This window comes from Numenius arquata, chromosome 1 (genome assembly GCF_964106895.1).
Source record: "Numenius arquata chromosome 1, bNumArq3.hap1.1, whole genome shotgun sequence".
NCBI lineage: Eukaryota > Metazoa > Chordata > Aves > Charadriiformes > Scolopacidae > Numenius > Numenius arquata.
Window position 1 is genome coordinate 133,013,695 of NC_133576.1, and position 19,658 is coordinate 133,033,352.

The following is a 19,658-nucleotide window of genomic DNA, read 5'->3' on the forward strand; positions in this document are numbered from 1 at the left end:
TTTCATTCTCTCAAGGGTGCTATTTCCATAGCGCTACCATGTTTGAGCTTATTTCAGCATTTTTTGCCTAGCTGCTGTGCCTGGAACTACATGTGTCTCAACTACAGAACACACTTGAGTCCATATAGGGCTTTTTTGGCCAATAACTGCTTGCTGGATGATATTTGGCTCTGTCATCAGGGTTTGGCTGGTCAAGCTGACTCTATTCTGTCCTCCCTCCACTCACCCTCTGATTTGTTTTCCCCTGTCCCACAGCTTGGAAAGGAAAAATCTGAAAGAGAAGAAATCTCAGAGATTCCACTACTTCATTCTGCCATTAGGAAATCCAGTTCCCCCGTGAATAATAACCACCTCAGTGCGAAGCTTACTGTAGAGAAAGTGCAATCTTGTGTCGGTGCTTAGAATCAATTCCATGATGTGCAGCTACTTGAGTGGTTCCTGATGCTCTTTCAGTGCTTTATAAACTATTAGAACATACTTTTGCCTTTTTAGGGGATCTTGTTACAAGCCACTACTTGGTAGTTGCAGAATTTTGGTTTCTGCAAGAACTGTGTGGTAAGATCCCCTGGCACACGCCTTGGCTCTGCGATGAATTGGCCTCAGAGCATCGATGCTAAAGATGCCTGTGGAGAACCCCACAGCAAGAAACAATATGAAAAAACATGAGAAACTTGAACTAATTTGGGGTTTCTTCGTATTCTGCCAACCAAATGGCTCTTCGTATCCTACCTTCTCTTGTATCTCAGGTACCTTGATAATTTTACTGCTTGGATATGTCTCTGTGGCTTTAATTAGACCAGACTATTTATTCTAGTATCCTCCCAGTGGCCAACAGCAGATGCTTAGGGAAAAATGGGGATGGGGAAGCAAGCAGTGACAGTGCTTCCTGCCGCCAGCAGTTGGAGGCTCAGGAACCTACTCGTTAAATCAGTGCATTTAATAGCCTTTGAAATATATCTATTTTTCCTCCCCATTTGTTAAATTATTTTAAACTCCATGTTCAAAGAATTAACATACAAGGTAAGGAGTTCATTAAGATGGCTGAGTCTTGTATAAAGAAATACCTTTTTTTGAACCTTCAGTTTGGTGGTATTTTTGCCTCCTTGTTCTTCTATTAGAAGAGACTGTGAATAACTACAGATTTCTCTGGATTTCTCTGTCCCTCTGGAAGAAATATGATTTCCAGCAATTTCTTAAGAGAGACTTCTAGAGAATCTCAGCACCTGAGGTGGTGATGGGATGAAGGGGTTACTGATGAAGGCCTTGTGGTAGTGGGTTGAAGGCTCTGCAGTAGGACAACATGTACTAGCCTAATTCAGTTTCTCAGGTTTAGGCACCAATTACTAGGGCTGACTAGATAGGGTAGATATTTCTTTTTTACTATCAGGTTTTCTGCATTATGTAATATATTAGTAAATCTCAGATGTTCATGACCTCCTGAATCTCAACACCATTTTTTCCAGTGTGTGAGGAAAAGAATAACGCTGAGTCAGGAAATGTGGATTGCCTTTGAAGGAGGTTAGTTTTGAGTCACATCAAGGTTAAAACCAAAAAAATAACCTTCCCCACCACCTCCCTGCCCCCACAAGCCTACAAAGATGATCACCAAAAATGAGCACATCTAAAATCAATGATTTTTTTTAAAGTAATTGGTTCTCAGGCAGTTGCTTAAATTCTCATGGGAAATGAGTGGAAATTTTGAAAATAGAATGGAGACTTCATAGTGAAAAGCCCAAGTGTGATGGAGTAGAGCTAGAAAATGAATTTGAAATGGGCAGTTATATGAAGTCAATTTTCTCATTTCATAAGAAAATAAGAATTCTAAAGCAATGTCTCGAATACAGCTCTGCACTGGAAATTACTTCCATAAACCAAAGCTGTAACTTTAAGTTCATCACATAAGCGCATATTCCACAGCCTCAAGACATATTTAATAAATTGATATGATAGAATTTCAATACAAATAGCTCTGTGAAAAAGTAAACAACATCATGGTGGTAAAGCTGTAGAGATAAACCTTAAGGATCTTTACAGCAGTTTTATATGTTGGATTTTTTTTATTAAAAAAAAAAAGCAAACTGTGTAAAATACATTTTTGTTTAAGGAGACAGTCCTTGTCTATTTAATGTAAGAAGCTACTCTGAGCCTGACTTTAATTTAAAATAAATAAATAGCTGTGATGTCATGGGCTGGCCTTGAAGTTTCCACATATTTTGAAGTCATCTGCTGCACAGTGGGCTCTGAGGGTTCATTATTAGCTGGTGAGGGAATGAACGCAAAACCCAGCAGGTTCATCCTTGCAGCCTCAGCAGAAACTCCCTAGGATGTCCTGTGGAGCTGCAGGAGCAGACCCTAAAGCTCACTTACGCTCCCAGTCCATCTACTTTATCTTACTGGGCACTCATCTGCTCCACTGAGGAGTATGTCGGAGCTGGGCTGAGTATCTCACATGGGGCTTCAGTTCTGCAGGGAATGGGAATGAAAATAAAACTGAAACCAAGAACCAAGGAAAAAATGTTGCTGATTGGGGGAATATGGAGATGAAAGCCCTGTCCCTTCAGTCAAAATTGTGGGGCAGTTTCTGCCACTACAATGCTGGACATGCCACATGAGGATAACCTGAGGGCAGGAGGGGAGGCAGGGCAATTGTGGACTTAGCCTTCAATATTGTCTTCAGAGTGACAGCATGCCCACAGAGATGCCTGTGAGGACCAGTATGACCAGTAGTGCTCATCTGCTGTCTGGAGAGGTGCAGCTCTGATAAAGCGTTCTTCAGCTTTGGCTTTAAAATACATTTCTTTCCTGATTGCATCATATGTAACTTTAATCTGTCAGCTTTTGCACCCCGGGTGCCTGGCATGTGCTTCAAAGCTTCTTCTGCAGGAAGCCCTACAGGGCTATGGAGTTTCATCTGTCTTTGCTGTTTGTCATCACTGTGGTTGGGATTTCTGTTTTGGGTGTCTTGTTTTGTTTCTTCTTTCAAACTGTAATTGGGGCCTGTGTTATGGTTGTCATAATTCACCTCACTTGCATCCAGGGAATTTGACCTGGAATTCTTTTTGCGGGTCTCTGTTGATTTGTGGTAGAGTGCAAGGAAGTGAGCTGCTTTGTCTTGAAGCCTACTTAGAATTTAGGAATCAGCTGAAAATTATTAGTCAGCTTTTCCAGTAGGGCTGGTAGTGGTAGACAAGTTGTCAACCCAATGCCTTTGTTAATAGGAACAGCTAGAAACAGCCCTTCAGATCATAGAATAGTTTGGGCTGGAAGGCACCTGTAGAGGTCATCTGGTCCAACTCCCCTGCAATGAGCAGAGACATCTTCAACTAGATCAGGTTGCTCAGAGCCCTGTCCAACCTGGCCTTGAATATTTCCAGGGATGGGGTATTTACCACCTCTCTGGGCAACCTGGGCCAGTGTTTCACCACCCTCATTGTAGAAAATTTCTTCCTTTTATTTAGTCTAAATCTACCCTCTGTTAGTTCAAACCCATTACTCCTTGACCCATTGCTATAGGCCCTACTAAAAAGTCTATCCCCAAGGTTCTAAGGTGAGAACTTACTTTGGGAGTTCATTTATTTGCAATTTAAAACCTTTTTTTTCCTTTACAAAAGTATCTTTTAAAAATTTTTCAGTGGAAAACTTTGAACAAAAGTTTTCCAGCTTTTCATTAAAATGAAATATTAAACCTCTCTGTTTTTTCATTTACTCTTTTTAAGAAAGTTTTACTTTTTGTTACTAAGTACAATAAAAGGCTACCTGCTGTTTTTTGCTCTTCTTGCTGTTACCAAATTGCAGGGGTTTTTATTTTAATGGCTCAAATTTAAAAAGCTAAAGTAATGAAAAGGGAGTTTAAAATGTGGAAGGAGGAGGGAACTGATATATATATGTTTTCTTTTAGAAAGACAGCTCAGCAGAGGAGGAAGTAAGGTTTAAACAACAAAATCCAACCTTATCCAAGGGTCGTATAGGCAGAGATAAACTCACTGAACACAACCAGCTGAGTTTTTTAGTAATCCATCTGAGGAAAAATGAAGCAAAAGGGGAATATGCAAGTGGAAAAAATATTAAAATAAATTTATTCCTGTAATTATATTGTCTAGAGCTGTACAACATATATGACCTGGGGTCTCATTGTGCTAATTATGGTTAATTTAAATAGTGAGAGATAATGTTCTGTTGTCCTCTGACGCATGACAGAAGCAGGGAATGAGAGGGGGAGTGATTGAAGCTCAGGAGGCACTTGGCTTTGGTTCCTTCAGGCAGATGAAGGAAGATGCAGACCCTCTGTCAGTGACTGTTGGTGCAGAACTTCAGCGGGATGAGAAAGCCTGGCTGGTTCAGGCCACCTTCCACAGCGTGCCAGGTCTCGGCAACAAGAAGCATTTTGCTTGTCTCTCCAAAACTTGGTTTGCTGTGTGTATCCAAAACCATGTTCATTTTTCTACTCTTTTCATCCCTTTTATTCTGAAAAGTGAGTCTAAATGATCCCTGTCATGCTCCGGCCATGTTATTCTCTTGCTCTGCCAAACCCACCTGGTTTTGTACATTACTAAGGTGGTGGGATCTTGAGCAAGCTGCCCTGCTCTGGGCAAGGGTAGGACAAGATGATCTCTGGAGGTCCCTTTCTACCTAAATTGATCTGTGACTGTGTGATGTACTCACAGAACTGAGCAAGATAATACATCAGTGAATTGTATTCTAATATTTGGGGGTTTGCCTCCACTGCTGCCCTGGACAGCTGGAAGAGCAGCTCTGTCCTTGTGGTTGAATCCTGGAGTTTAAAGGGTTGAAGACTCTCACTTCTAGCTATTAATTTCTGGCTACTAAACAAAAAAAAAAATGGTTTGTTTGTATTTAGTTTGACATCAATTGATACTTTTTTGATGCTTAAGGGATGTAAAATGTAGGATTTTAATGTTCTGTAACGTTTACTTTTTCAAGGGAGACCAAAATTAAACTACAACTTTTGGCAGAAGGTGTATTTTTTTTTAATCTGTGCCAAGGAGGACTGTTGTTTCTTTTCTCCTTCCCTACTCCTAGGCACAGAGCTCTCAAAAATAAAAAAAAACCTGCACATCCATACAGCCTCTCTGAAGCAGTGAGGAGCAAGGACATTGCTCTTGCTTAGCTCGGTCTTCACAGATAACTTAAGCCCACTCTTGGACCGCAAGAAGTACTTTTACAACTTGTTTTCATGAACAAAAGTCTCTGGTTCATTTAAAACTTGGAGCTAGGGCTTGACCTGTTTTCCACTAGAAATATTTGGGCCATCGCTGAGGATGAGAGTCCCTGTGCTCAATATAGCGCTATAGGGATGTGAAAAATTAATTCTGAGAACAGCATCTCCTGACAGTGCTTTGTTTATGTGAAAGTCAGGCAGACAGATAGCTGCTGCCATCTCATCTCTCTCAGCCACTGAGCTACAACCCTTACAAATAGCTGTTCCACACAAAAATGAATCCATATTTTGCAACAATCTTTCAGACTCTTTTTTATTATTATTATTTTTAAAGATTTGTACATAGGTGGTTTCTTTGTTTCCTTTAAAGGCCATCAGGAAGACCTGTCGGTAGCTTATTTTAGAGATAAGAGAGAGCAGAACAACTGTACTTCCGACATTGAGGTATCACCTGCCATCTGGAAAGGCTTGATTCACAGCAAGGTGCAAGTCCGGACGTGAATTTGTAGTGGTTGAGCTCACTCAAAAAACCCTCCACAATAGTTTAAAGGTCAGGTCGGGCAGCAGCAGTTGTCAGGGGTTCTGTGCAACCTGGATTGAAATTCCATGTTTAAATAGGAAGACTATAAGTATTGGTTCTTCTACCAGGACGGCGACTCTAAGTGAATATACGGAGATCACTGGGGCAGAAAATACTCTTGTATGTGGAAAATCCAGTTACTACCATGTCTGTTGCTTCGCATTTTGTCCGATATTTGCCCAGAGGTGAAATGGGGAGACGCTGTCAGCGATTGTTTCCTGCAGCAGCTGATCAAGGTGCACCACAAAAGAAAATACAACCCTTGATTTGGCATTAAGTGAAGTGCCAGATCTGGCTGAGGGTTTTGCAGTTTTAAGTGCCGCTCGTACCAGCGACTACAAGGTATTTTAGATTCAGTGTGTTCAGTGTCGCAGCAGAGGTAAAAAGGCAAAACATCCACCACAGTCGTGCTCAGCTTCTGTAAGATTAAGTATGTGTGTATGATGAAGATTGATAAAAGGATGTTAAAAAGGCCTTTTAAGAGAATTAAACACTTACCGGAGGTATGGAGATGCTGAACACCACCACACCGGAATCACTAGTATATATCACCTTTTAATAAGGGCTGAGAAAATGGTGAATGTGAAATGGTGAAATGCTAAACAGCAAGTACATTAGGTTATGAAATTCTAAGAAGGCAGTCTTGGAAAAGCTGAAAACATATCCAAAGGATGAAAATGGAAAGGATCCTAATCTCTGGCAGAGGAGATATAAAAATATAAAGCAAAAAGAAGGAACAACTAGCTAATGGGCTCAAAACTAGTATTAAATTCCTCAAACATATCAAGGGCAAAAAGCTGACCAGGGAGTGTCGGGATCACTTTATGATCATAGTTTAAAAAGGTGGAGCTGGAGATGATGGACACCACGTTGCAGAGAAGCCAAATTAATTATTTGCGTTGTTATTCACTATGGAAGAAACACATGGGACAGCCATAGAGCATTTTTGGGTAAACACGGGACAGAATATATCCGATATTGAGGCTACTGTGGAAGAAGTTACGACACAGTAGGTACTACAAACATGATGGTGTTCACCTAAGGACTCTAGGGGAACTCAAACATCAAGAAGCTGCATTGCTTACAGTAAAATGTATCATTGCTTAAAACTTTCTCAATATCTGAAGACTCTAAGGTGGACAATGGATGTCCACCTTAAAAAGATTCTAAGGGAATGTGGGGAGCTACAGGCCTGCAACATCAGCAAGTTAGCAGAGGCTCTAATAAAGGATAGAATGAGTAGATTATTGGTTAAATAAAATCTGCTGAGGAAGAATCCTTATGGCTTCTTTAAAGGCTTCCATAGTCTTTAAAGGCTTCCATAAACTTCTCAGTTTGTAAATCTCCAATGCGATCAACAAATATGTAGGTAACATGGTTTGGTTGTTATTGTCTATATAGATTTGGTAAGTTTTTGATTGAGCCTTTGCCAAAGACTTTTTAGGAGGCAAAGCAATTGTGGTAGAGGAGGCAAGATCCTGGTATGGCTGTATCAGTAATTAAAAGGTGAGAAACAAAGGCTTAGGGTGAATGGAGGGAAGTTACCAGTGAAGTCCCAGAGGAATCTATGCTGAGATTTTTCCTGCTCAGCTTATTCATAAATGCCCCGCAAAAAGGGATGTCCTGGCAAAGATCCACGAAGGGCAGCAGGGTTGGTCAGAGATGTAGAAGGGCTTCTGTGTAAGGAACAGTTGACCAGATTGGGACTATTTGATTTCCAAAATTGGGAATGGCACAGAAAGGATGGACAAAGACAACTTTAGTTTTCCCGGCATCTATGAAGTGTAGAATACTATTTTCATGAGTTATCTCATGGAAGAAAATCCCCAGGAATTAAAAGAGGGAGATGAAAGTGTCACAAGTTCCCTCTGAATTTCTTAGTACTTTCCTTAACTTTTCAGACCCGAAATTGAGATGTGAGTTTATTTTTATTGGTTTTGGTCTTTCTGTTTTCATTTTGTTCCTGAAGTCCTGGCCATCTCCAGAGTTTGATGAAGTGATGTCTTCTGGTATCAGTCAGACACAAAATGCTTCAATGCAGGAACTTAAAATTAGTGACAATTTTCAAATTCATGAGTATTTCTTGGGGTTTTTTTTTGATAAGACACACATTGTATCCAAGTGAATAGGTCTAGAGAGACTTGAGTTTCCTTGCTTCTGCTAGAAAACTGGCCAGAAATAACATAGCTCCACTTGAGAAGCCTGTGGCCACATTAGTCACTGATGAAGTGGCTCGCTGCTTGGTTTCCAGAGTGGAGCAGCTTTGGATTCACTTAGACTGGAATGTGAGAACGGTAACTTTGTGCCCCCAGATCATTTGTAGTCTTCTGAAGGGCATTATAGACCTGCCAGAATAGAAGGAAGATGAGGAAAGGCATTTTTCAAGTTTATCTGTATTGGGGGAAAAATGCTATTTAAAGCAATTTGCGTTCACTGGGTCAATAAAGGATGACAACATTAGAAGCAGCCAAAAATATTTCAGTGTGCGCTCTTTCAAGTTTACTCGTTCCCCTCCTGCGTTGTGCATACTTGTTAAACTTCATGAATACATGTGAGAGTTAGATCAGCCAGGCCAAGCCTGGATCTGATATAAATAGACACCAAACTTTTATTGCCTGTGATACCGAGTCCTTATTTTCACTTGGCCGGATCTTACCCTGTTGTTAGGTTATTAACATCAGTGGAGTTGCTCCAGGTATTGCTGGTACGTGATAGCAAAATCAGTTTGTTAATGAGAACTAGGCTCAGTATTTCAAGGGAAAACGGTTCCCTTAACCGTTGCCAGGAGTACAGTGCTCATTTCCAAACCAGCCCAACTGTTGTTGACGTTTATTTGCTAGGAGAGCCGTTGCAGAAGTATTGGGGTTTATGCCGATCAATAAAGGAACTCCCATAAGCCATATGGGCCAAAGTATTAAAGCTGTTAACTTTTTCTCTGCGGATCGCTTAAAAGACTTACTTCATTAAAGGGGAGTGGGCATTAAATCACTGCTGTGAACATAAAATCCTGTTGTGTTCACGTGCAATACAATTAAAGGTTTCAGGCATTCCAATAAGGATCAGCCCACGCTGATCCGAATCACTGAACAGGAAATGCTGCTAGGCAAGATCCTGAGCTTAACTAATTAATTTTAATTTATGTATTAAAGTGTTGATCTAGATAATGCAATAATTACAAATGCTTGTGTTTGAAGACCATGAAAATTGCTAAAAACTGAACTTTTGCAACCATCAGAATGTGAAGTTTGGTCACATTTGGCAAAAAAATGCTTGTCTTGTCCCAGGGCAATGCCTTAGTAATTAAGATGCAAGTAAAGACTCTTGGATAGACTTAGGTCTCTGAAGCACATACCAACTTGCAGACTCCGTAATGCACTTTGTTGCACGTGCAGTCACAGAAATGGGTATTTTTGCCAGATGCCCAGCAAATAGTTTCAAAAACCAACCTGAAGTCCTGCGTGCCCAAACTATCCTTTTTATATTGTGTCCTTCAAATGACTTATTTCTTCCCAGGACATTTAGTTTAACCATATTAATTTCTGCATGATGGAACGAGACAGTGTTTTAAGGGTCAGCAGCTGATTTCACACTCCTGCTCTTTGCCTTCAGGCAATGGTTTCTCACCCACTGAAGAAGAGACCTGAAGAAGTTTGTCTGTTGTCCCACCAGTCCCTAAATCAGCTGCTTTCAGGAGGGCATAAAGTGTATCTCCAGCTTTAGAGAAGTCATTAGCTTATATCTGAGAGTATTTGTCACTTCACTCTGTTTCATGAATTGCTGCTCCCAAAGGTTCCCCACAGCTGTCAGGTCACTGGGAAATTGTTTCCATGCCAGATAAAAGTTAAAGGTAACAAATTAGGTTTGGCCATTATTTTCATAGAATAAAGATGATTGTAAGTTATGATTGTACTACTTCGAACGTCTAAAAAGAAAATCAAAAGAAAATGTATTTCAGAGAGTGTTAGGCAAAAATCCTGCCTTTTCAGTGGCAATGTCTTGGCTGATGCAGCTGACTTCTCTTCCAGCCACCCGAGGCTGGTTTGCCAAAGAGCTGACTCTCTTCTTTGTGGTGCTCCTTGGGTCGCTCAACTGGAGACTTGGCCTTCTGTAGATGGGACGATGTTTCTTGCTTTCTCTGTCCTTTTAGCCTTCTTGTTTCAGGCTTTTCAATAGGAATATTGCTTTAGGACTTGCACTATAGACATGTTGAAAATATCTCTTTTCCTCCCTTGGCATCTGGGCTCTGGGAGGACACCATTCCTCCCTGCTGCTTCTAGACAGGACTTCTCTCCGCTTTCCTGACCTTGTGTAACTACCTTGTGCTCCTCAGTCACCGCATCTTTTCTGACTTCAAGCTGATTTTTCCCATTTACAGCCTTCAGAAAACCCAAGGTGTTTAAGTGCACACACATCTCTTCGGATTTGCCACATAGAGCTTGCTGCAAGCATTTCATACTTCACACACAGCACAGTAATGTATATGCCAGATTTGGCACTGACTCTTGCCCTAAATTACTCCCCCCACCTGCCCACGCTCCCTTTGTGATAGTTGGAGGATTTTGCTATTACAGCATCCATGGATTGCTTTGTTGCATCTGAGTGTGCTCTCCTTAAGGCGTAAGGAGCTTACATTCTGTCAGTTCCACAGTTTGCTTCCTTTTGAAGATGAAAATATAGATGCTTAACATGCACTGCAAATGTTACATTTATGTTAGAGTTGCATTCAAAATCTCCAGAAAGGCAGTTCCTGCGGGGACCTCAAAATCTAGAATATTCATGGTGTTACTCTACTGCCTGCACTATCTCCCTCCTGTGTTTTGTTGTCACTTTAGTTTTCATTCGTGTCATAGTTTTCACTCTGGCCATGTACATTTGATACGAAAATATAGGGGGTTTCTAATGTATAGGATACAGAAAGTTCAACTCCTTTAACAACAAAAGATCTAAAGGTGGTGCATTTCTACTGTCTTCTAGCTCTGGTTTTCATCTAAAGCCTAGGTGTATATCTTGCTAAAATGTCTATTGCCATTGAGAGAAAAATGACTATTAGCCAATCATTTTTTCTAATTCTTTAAGAGTTTTGCAGTTAATGCATTTCCTACCTACATCCACTACAGCAGCTGTGCGTGTGCCTGTACACAATTATGGAAGAAGAACTACTTGCACTAGTTAAAACCAGAGCGAGACGTAAACTGTGGCCACGTGTCAGCACAATCCCAATTCTGCTGCAGTTAATGGGAAGTTTGTGCGTGCTTCTAGACAAGCGTTTTCTGACTTTGGGGCCACCTACAGATAAATGCCTGTTGTGTCTTCGGTGATCCTAATAAAGCCAGGGAAACTCATCACAGAGCTGTGGAAGAGGTAATAGGAAGAGAGCAAAAAAGGAATTGCTCCAGCATGTCATAAACACGGACAGCACTGCCCAGGGATTTAAAATGGGTGTTTGTTGTCTCCTTTCATCAACTTTTCCTTAAGACTGTTTACTTAAGAGCTCCTCAGCTATTGCCAGGAATGCAATTATCCTATTTTATGTGCCCAATGAAGCTCTGAGCCGTTCCCACAGTGGGTGAGAGAGGCTTTGAGCTGGTGGTGTGATGCTGCAGTGCTGTGGTCCACCAAACTCTGCAGGTATTTAAAAGAAACCTCTTTGCTCAAAGGGGCTCACCCTCTCTGAAGTAATGAGCAAACATTTAAATGTAGCTTTGTTGTTTGGTCATTTTTCTCTTGCTTGTATGAACTGAACCTCCTAAAAGTACAAAAAGTTGACACCTCCAGATAATCTACCAAAATCAGATGCAGAGAGGGAGGGAGAGGTGAGGATTTGAAGCAGCAGGAGTAAGCGATAGACACAGAAACCATAGGGCAGATGGAAGGGAGGAACTGATAAAAATTTGGCCTCATTTTATGTGTCGTATATCACCAATGATTTTGCTGAATGTCATGGTTTTGTGTTTTTAACAAATTACCCACTGGTTATGTGTGTGAAAGTACAGGAAAGAAGGATTTTATACTTCTATAACCTGCCGCAGAGAAGAACTTTCTTATTCAACCTGATAAGCTATAGGCATCATAATGCCTTCACTGCTCTGTCTGTGAATGCTTGTTGTGTACTCTGTGGCCTCTACTCTGAATCTAAACAAACCAACTTAAACAGCCCGGTGAGTGAACTTGGTTCAACCTCCCTGCCAGAAAAGGGAGGCCTCTCTCATTAGCAATTTCAGATGGAGCAACCTTCGTTTCTCTGGCCTATGTTCTTTGTACCAGGTCTTTATTTTTTTATGAATAGGCTAAAAGGTGGAAAAATAGTATCAGTTTTGGGGGTGAAGAACGAAAAACAACCGTCTTTGAAATGCTTGGGTCAGATTCAGCCCAGTAGCAGAAGCCCAACCCCAAGCAGGGCTGAATTTGGCACCATCAGACACTGCTCCACTGCTGATGGAGTGGATTTGTCCCGCCTGGAATTTGAGAAACAGGCTGTTTCTTGTGCTTTCTTCACTCTGCTGCTTATTAAGAATTTGACCTTTTAAGAGGTCAGTGTCTTGGTGGACCCTAGAGTCTTGTAGGTGAGTGGGTATTCAAGATAAATCTTCAAATACAAGTCAGCCCTGGAGCTATCTTAAGGAGCAACATCTTCTCATCTGCTTATGACCGACTTGCTGCCACTCCTCCATGGTTTTCTGTGTTGCACTGTCACTTGTTTCTGTGAAGGCTTTTTGTTGGGACCCAAAAGCTCGTGTCTGATTTCAGCTCTCAATTCTGCGTTCAGCTCATGTTGAAATCCTTGTGCTCATTTACCTCACTTCATTCAGGTGTTCATCTAACGGTTATTTCATTTTTGCCATTGCTCTCTACTAGGTGAAACAGGGTCATCTGCTTACAGCTATGAGCTTTTCCACTAAGGTAGTAGATAAAACAAACCAGTTTTTTTCTTAGACATCAGCTCACGACCTGATGTCAATGTGAGGGATTTAAGAAAGCCTGTTTTGGCTGGCCTAGCAGGCTGTCCGTCTGTGCACATGCCTAAACCGATCTCCTGCTGGGGGTCGGGGAAGGGAATTCCTCTATCAGGAGCAGCACACAAAGAGCCAGGAGCATTTCTGAAGAAGGGAAAAGCTCACATTCCTCTAGGGCATCAGCTACCTGCGGCTTCAAGGGGGACATGCAAGAGTGGACCTCCTGTTGCTCAGGGGACCAGCTTGGTTCTGGCATGTGGGTTCCCACCTCTTTGACTCTCTCTTCAGAGCAGCGTTTGTTACACATTCTCCAGGAGGAAACCCTGACATCCAGTTTCTACCTCCTGTATTAAAGCCCCTTAATTTTATTTCTCTCTCTGGGTGAGTTGAGGGCACTGTGGTCTGTAGCTCCCCACAGTGGGAGATCTCTGGTAATGCTTTAGGCTTGAGTGAGTTTGCAGGGATGGGGGGGGGGGTGCCTGGGTTTGTTTTTTTTAACTGTCTCTGCACTTGGCCTGTTTCACCCTTTGCAGGAGGTAAAATATGTCCCAAGTAATGAGATTTTTTTTTTTTTGTCAGTTTGTCTGCAAGGTTCAAGGGAGCAGAAAGGCTTGGTAGCTTTTGTCTCCCCTTTGGGAAAGAAAAATGCAGCCCTCAAATTCCTGCTGTGCTGCTGGTGGGTGAAATCTGTCCTGAACTGCAGCCGTACCTCGCTAAGGGCAGGCAGGGGAACGGCTCCCATCTAGGCAGAGTAAAAGCACACAAACATCTGCAAACTGAAGAACATCCTCAGTCATAAATAAGGAGGTGAGGGATTTAAAAGCAGATTCTGGTTTTATTTGGGCCAGTACCTTTGGATAAGGTTTGATTCAAATGAGATGGTTAACATTTAGCCCAGGTTTTGGTCTGCTTCTCTGAAGAGCAATGTGTGTTCTTCAGATGAGGGCGCCTGGAGAGATGCCCCAGCTGCACTAGTCCCTCCTAGGAAGAAGCTAGTCCAATCTGTTTGGGATTTTCCTTGTAGTGTCCCAGCTGGCTCCTCAAATTGGCATGGAATTTGCTGATAACCACAAGAGAGAATGAGGAGAAGATGGGAAGAAGAGTTGTGCCTTCATCAAGTGCAACCTCCAGCTGCTGGAGGTGGGTGTTATATTGAGACTGGTCTTGAGTGCACTCGGTCTGTGTGGGGAGCAATGTCCCTCATGGAAAAGCTTTTAGCTGCAGCAGACCTTGTCTAGGACAAGCTGTCGCCTGAGATTAAAACTCAGAAAGGTCTCTGTGGCTGGTTCCACAATGTACCAGTCATGGGAATGACATTGGTGAGCAACGGACCATGGATCTGGGTCACACTGAGGGGAATGAGCCACCCACCACTGTTGCCCATCTGCACTGAACTGGAGATTCAGTTATTTCAATCAGCAGCCACTTAAATCTAGCATTTTCCAGGCTGAAGTAACACAAAATAAGACTTTCACAGTCCAGGCACTGGCCGTCTTACAAGTGGCTGTTACCCAGAACAGGACAATCCTGTGTCCATGTCCCAGTCTTGCATTTGCTCTTGAGGCTGAGGTAGTCACAAAGAACAGAGAGGATCTTCCTCCTGATCTTTATCATATGATGTTACTGCGATTTATCTGCTCAATTTTTATGTCTATATCTGTGGCTAGTGCTTTAAAATAGGTTTGAATGTTACTTCAGAAGTAGGATTTACATCTTACATTTGGTGCTACTGAGCTTAGTTTTCGTGTGTGTGTGTTTTCTGCCCATTGCTATAGTTGCATTTCACTCCGCTGAAATAACAAGCGTCTACACGGATCAATCTTCTGTTCTTAATCTGTTTTGATTCCAGTTCAGTTCCTTACGTGTCCCAGCACTGGGACTCCTGCCCTCCATCCCTTCCTGCCCCGTGCAAAATGGAAGAGGAGAGTTCTCCTTCTAACCGGGAGAGGTCTTCGTGAAGGAAAGGAGATCCCTGTGTGGAAAATTTGAGAACCAGTGCACTAGTTGAGCACTGAAGGTTTTGAACTGCATGTGCAACAGGAAAATAGGAGCAGTCTGAAAACACTTTTCAGTCCATTCCTGTTGGGCTATTTTTTCGGGTCGGTTGCAAACACAGACAGATAATTGCGTGTCTCCAGTCAGGATTTTATTTTTTTCCCTTGTACCCGTTTATGTACTTTATATAATGTCTTTGTGGTCAAGGCAGGAAGACAGTATTTTATAAGGATGCTGGGAATAATCCCCTAGTATCTTCCCTTCGGGTCAGTCCCGGCCTGAAATAGCCTCAATTGTTTCTTGAATATGTTTTGTAGTGTTTCATTCTGCTGTGATTTCTGCCCCATGTTTATTTTTTCCACAAAAGCCATAAATTGAAGGAAATATAAGCACAACACATCCTTTTTTTCTTTTTTAACTGTATAAAATGTATTAAACCCAGCTATAAAAATTGTTGGTTTATATTATATGAAAACTTTTTGAAAAACAGACAGTGAACATCTCCAGAGAGCTCTCTGAAAAAATAATTTATAAGAATGCTATCCAACTTGTTTCACTATAATCATATTTGAGTAGCATCAACAGGAGTAGCTGATGAGCTTCCATGGGGACTGTGCTTCACTCACTTGGGGCTTTCTACCTTCAGTATTACACTGTGTGATATCAAGAAGCAATATTATTTATAACCGTAAAAAAGCATGTAAAGTTTTATTTTTAAAATCCACCATGATTGCATCTGTGCGTTTCGGCAGCATCCCTGTGCACCGCAGCTGGGAATTGGCCCCCAGGCACTGAAAACCCGATCGTTTCCAGGCAGGTTGTGACACAGGTCTGTGTCACTGCTCTCATTCTTGCCACAATTTTCCAAAGTTGTAAAACGTCAAAAGCCAGTGCACTGGAAACTACATTTTGCTACGGATGCAGGTTTGTAAGGGCTTTTCCATGGAAGAGGGTTCACACAGCACTGAGTGTCCAACCATTCCTGTCCTGTGAACTCAGTGCCGTAGTCCAGGGCTGCAGTAACATCTTTGCTGCAAGCAGATTTACACAGATACACCCAGAACAAACATTTCCTGTAATTTTTTATCTCCTTTGTTAGATACAAACACAAATGTCTCCAAGGACGATCAAATGGGAACACTTTGAAATGAACCCAAACAGTGAACAAGTGCATTAACATGCAGGATCCCATTTTAGTTTTCTAATTAAACTCACTTGTGTTCTCTGACCTGCATTTTAAATACTGAATATTTAGTGAGATTCATACTTTTTTTCCCCCTCGCCTGGCTCCTTTCAGGCTTTGTTCAGCATGTGAATAGCTCCATTAGGGAAATGTGAAAGCACTGGACTATGCATTGAGTTGCTATTTTGACATTCCAGAGGGAGATGCTACTAAGCTGTAAATTACAGAATTGGACATCATTGGTTTGAATTCAGATCAGTTTGGCCTGAAAAGCTGGGTTTAGCTATTTGACCTGCCCTGACCTATTTCTGTCCTTTGTTTAGTAAGGTACCTGAGTTGTTTGCTAATTTCTTCCTACTTTACTGTGTACAGAAGTCTGAAGTATTCAAATATTTTAGCCCATATCTCTTGCTTTGGTGAAATAAAAATAATTTTGTGCTCCATCATAATGTGTGATTTCTAAACATTTTTGTTCCTGCCCTTTCTCTTTTTTTTCCCAGCTTGCCACAGTTTCAGTAGTGTAGCTACAAAAAAATAATGATATTTGCTTATAAAACCCATGAAACTCTGGACATTGTTGAAGCTAACATTTAATACAATGATTAAAAACAGCATTTACAGCTACCTGAGATGAGATTGTGAAGGTGCTGGGTTGCAAACCTTGACTCCAGGAAAAAGAGAGTACTCTGCTTGAGTCGTAGCCTATGCACACATGTTGGAGGGATGGAGCTGGGTGAGTAAAACCAGCGGTGGTGGGTCTGTGCTGTATTCAAGCCAGATGCTGAAGAGGCAGCAGTAGCAGCACTGAGTTAGTGAGAGAGGTGGAAATGGACCCCTTGGACATCAAGCCGTTGACTGCAACTCTTGGATTGCAGCCATCCAGATAATTCCTTGTCCACCAAGTGGATCTGTCAAATCATGTCTCTCCAACTTAGAGACAAGGATGTTGTGCAGGACAGCGTCAAATGCTTTGCACAAGTCCTGGTAGATGATGTCAGTTGCTCATCCCTTATCCACCAACGCTGTAACACCATCGTAGAAGGCCACCAAATTTGTCAGGCATGATTTGCCCTTAGTGAAGCCATGTTGGTGAAAACAAGGTCCAGCATGACACCTCTCCTTGTTGGCGCCCCTTTCACTTGGAGAAGGAAGTTATCATCAACACATTCCAGGAACATTCCTTCCTAAAGAGCCTGTATCCTTCCATTTCAACACTCCAGGCATAGGAGCCATCCCACCACGATGCCAATAAGATCATAGCCCTGCAGGCATGTGCATGTCTCTGTCTCCTCTTGTTTATTCCCCATGCTACGTGCATTTGTATAGAGGCATTTAAGTTGGGCTCCCGATAAAGCTAATATAATGGGAAGTAGTGAGCTTCGCTGCAGTGAGGGCTGGACAACAAGGTCTTTCTGGAGTGGGCAGTGTGGAACTTGCAATGTGGGATATTGTTAGGACTAAAGCAAAGGTCTGTCTGGAGAGATGTAGGTGTAGCTCATCTTGCCTTATGGTGGAGGAATGAACTGGATGACCCTTTTATACCCCTTCCAGACCCTTTTTTTTTCTCTGATTCTGGGACCAAAGGACAGTAACTTTGCAGCTGAGTGGACCTTAAACCCAAAGGATATGTTGGCTGTGGGATATTTCCATGGAGGCTTGACTGAATGGGAAGGAAATTAATCCTCTCCCAAGGTCTCTTGACAGGGAATGTAGGCTCTTTGAGTACATCAATACTCATGTGTTTCCCCATCCAGGAGAATTAATAGGGACAAGCAGCATTAGGCAAAAAAAACATTGACTTATGGCTGCAAAATTGTGCATAGTTCTCCCTGCAGATGTATTTCCTACCCGGTGCCAACATGCAATGACATTATGTGGGCTACGCTAGCAGGGCGCTGGCAAGGAGAGAGGAGCTGGGTTTGCCCCTTGAAGCTTCGCTGCTGCTCTCTGAGGAGTTCTGTTGGCACTGCGAACACAGTCTGGGATCAGAATGATGGAAATGCAGCACCCAGAGCAGCAAATTCCTGTGCACTGATTTTCATAACCCTTCTTGTTAAGTCTGTACCTCATAAGCAGCTCTGAGCACGCACTTTCTCTCTCCTTCCACGCAGCAAACAACCGCCTTTTTAACCAAGAAGAAAATTGAAATCAGGTCAGAGTTTACCTTAGCGAACAAAATTACTATTTATGCAGAATATGAAGCAATTTGGGCTTTGAATAAGATGGTAATTGCAGTTTGTCGTTTTTCGCTCGCTCATTTCCAAAAAATAAAAGACTGAGATGATTTGGGATTTATTTGGCAGATTTGACGCCTGTGCTTACTTCCTGAGATTGAAGGGGAGAAAGCAAGTTGGAAAGTTCGATCTCAGACAAAAAAGAAATGTCTAGGGAAAAAACCAGCCATGATGCTAGTAATTCCTACGTGATGCCGTTATGGTGTGTATAGGCTTAAGCACAGTCCAAAGAGCTTTAAACTCCTGAATACTAATCCAAACATGTTCATATGAAGCAGATAGTGGGCCTTAATCATAAATAAAAAGGATGAGGGAAGAGTCCTGGGGGTAGTTTTGGGCCAAACTTGCTTTTAATGAAGCCCCTCAAAGTTTTGCCACCAGCTTCAGTAAGGTTAGATTTCAACCTTTGGAAATGATCCTCCTTAGAACTGGACATAGGCTGTGCTTTTCTAGAGGTGGATGGGGTTTGTCTCCAGTTTCTGTGAATTCTCCAGGTTAGCTTTGGGAGTTAAGTTACGCAAATAAATTAAAAGAAATGGGAAAAAAAGAGTGCGTGTGTGTGTCTGCATGTGGTTCTAGGAAAACATGTTGAATGTATTAACACTGAATGAGAGCAGAGGGAATTCATAAAACGTTTTACATTCTACTAATTCCTGAGCTACGCAACAGATGTAAGAGTAAACCGAGTGGCACTGGTAGAAAAAGCTTTTTGCAGAGTTTGGTAGACATCTGGCTACAGTTAAGGCATGCTTTTTTAATACAGGATGAATACCCTGTAAAAATATGCGGTCCTATAGGTTCTGAATTGGGAAGGGCCTGTATAAGTCAAGGGGACTATAAAAAAAGGTGCATCCTATTGGGAGAAGTGTTCAGTAACTTGCACATTGTGAGCGTTCAAATTGCTTTGGCCCTGGATCCAAGAATGGCGCGGATGAGCTGTTCAGGATTCAGAAGGAATCAAAAGAGGAAAAAAGAGAGGGACCCCGAACGGTGGGGAATCTCCTCTCTCGACGGCTGCCTTTTGCTGTGACATTGGCTGCTGGAGGTTGCTGGCTCAGCTTATGACCTTGCTCCAGATCCTGCTGGGGTAGCCCAGGGCTGCTGCTGGTAGCGGTGTTGCCTTCTTTGCAGGCTCCATGTAGAGGCTGATGCAGAGACCTGGAGCTTTTGGTCAGGGCAGATTCCTCAGCAGGGTTTTTGAAGGCTGAGAATTTATTTTTGAGGAGTGCAAGATTTCATACCTTATGGCTGTTTTAAGGCTGATACAAGCTTTTCACATCAAAATGTTCAACCTGTTTCCATGGGACAGGAGTTGTGCATCCCCAGATTATTGTTATTCCATTGGCTCTGCTTCACCCTTTCTGAGTGTTTCACCTCAGACACCTTTGCTGTGCGTTTCATTCAGCTATTTCTCCCTCTCTCCTACTTGCAGTGGAGCTGTGCCTTAAGAAAGTCATCAATCCTTTGCATCGCAATTTCTTTTTTGCAGAGGGAACAGCCGTGACACCAGAAATTGGAAGTTAGTGGACCAGAT

The 19,658-nt window shown here is 42.2% G+C and overlaps 1 protein-coding gene across 1 annotated transcript in view; it reads left to right on the top strand.

Moving 5' to 3' along the window:
- The window catches only part of ME3 (malic enzyme 3), a 132,455-nt gene that overhangs the window by 21,898 nt on the left and 90,899 nt on the right, over positions 1-19,658 (top strand). The window lies entirely within an intron of this gene.